We start from the raw sequence: 1,433 nt of genomic DNA on the forward strand, positions 1-1,433 counted from the left end.
TATTCTATTCTATTCTATTCTATTCTATTCTGTTCTATTCTATTCTATTCTATTCTGTTGTATTCTATTCTATTCTGTTGTATATTTTTATATTGCACTGTATTGTATCGTTTTGTTAATTTAATAATGCGTTTCTGGAAAAATATGACTCGCTGTGGCCTGCAACTCAGCACCACTTGATTCTTTTGCGAAGACCTAGATCTACATCTCACAGGGATATATCCTATCCAATTAATGTTTGTGACGACTCTATAAAAAAAATGCAAATCGCTGTTCTTTTTTCTGTAAGGTTTAGATTAATTTGATCCGAAAAAACGCTGTGTTATGCAGGACAAATTTGTTTAGCTTTTGGTTATAGGTTTCCTGGTCGAGTGGCGGTCTTTTTGCAGCGGGGAAATCTCTCCCACCTAGGACTGGCTAGGACCATGAGCAACACCAGATTTCAGCTTGTTCAAATAAGGGCAACTTACCGTTCGTCTTCTCGGACTTGTCATGTTTGATAGGGCTTCTCGGGGGTTACCTGTGAGTTCAGTGGGTTAGGTCTATTTCAGGATGTGTGGTATAGCTAGATTTATTTCAGACTGTGTTATAGTACTATAGTCTATATTGCTCTGAAAGGGGTTTATTGAAATAGCAGAAACTCTGGTTTTAATGAGAATGTACCGGGAGGTAAGTTGACGATGGAGCGCGGCTCAAGCGGTAGGTGTATTTGATCTTGAATACGGGGGAGGAATAAGTAGGTAGTATGTTAATTCTTCTACTCATTCCCTGGTTTAACAGAGCATTTCCCCCGTTTGTTTTCAGGAGAGCCCTGATCATCAAAGCCGGAGCTTGGTAATAAATATTCCAGGACACACACCGTAAAGTAACAGACAGGAATAAGGAGTTACCTGGTTTTGCAGGTAGGTTTCGTGTTTGGTTTTTCTTGTCTGGTAGTCTGTTTGCTTTTTATATTTGTACAGACCTATAATTCCAACTTATTTTGTTAATTTATTCGTATTTCTGTTTGTCTGTTCGTATTATGAGGACGTGCTTTAAACTCGTTTTTTAATTGGCTACGTGTACAATTCTATGCCATATACTGATGTATTATGTGAGGCGATTTTGTGTTGTCTCAAACTTCCAAAAGGCGTAGATTGTACGCAACAAATCTGTTTCCCGTTATTGCCCCTGTCATATTATGGCCTAGTTGTTCCGTTTGTTGAGTCGCTTTCTTGTTTGGTGTGCTTCTACCACTTCTCGAGAAAATCGTAACTGTATTCGTCTTTTCTTTGCTGAGTCACTGTGAAACAAAACTGGAAGACGATGCATAAAGGAATGACAGATTATGTTTTCTCTTCAACTCAGTTTTCATGGAACTGTTTATCTCTTTCTCGCATTATCTCTCTCTCCCCCCCCTCCCCTCTCCCTTTCTCTTTACCTCTCTCCTCTCT

At 39.1% G+C, this 1,433-nt stretch overlaps 1 long non-coding RNA gene across 1 annotated transcript in view; it reads left to right on the top strand.

The window, feature by feature from the left end:
• The window catches only part of LOC101855083, a 149,565-nt gene that overhangs the window by 93,531 nt on the left and 54,601 nt on the right, over nucleotides 1–1,433 (top strand). Inside the window, exon 3 of the long non-coding RNA XR_220210.3 lies at nucleotides 805–902. This is a non-coding gene — a long non-coding RNA (uncharacterized LOC101855083). The remainder of the gene's footprint in view (nucleotides 1–804; nucleotides 903–1,433) is intronic.

This window comes from Aplysia californica, unplaced genomic scaffold (genome assembly GCF_000002075.1).
Source record: "Aplysia californica isolate F4 #8 unplaced genomic scaffold, AplCal3.0 scaffold00060, whole genome shotgun sequence".
Classification (NCBI taxonomy): Eukaryota; Metazoa; Mollusca; class Gastropoda; order Aplysiida; family Aplysiidae; genus Aplysia; species Aplysia californica.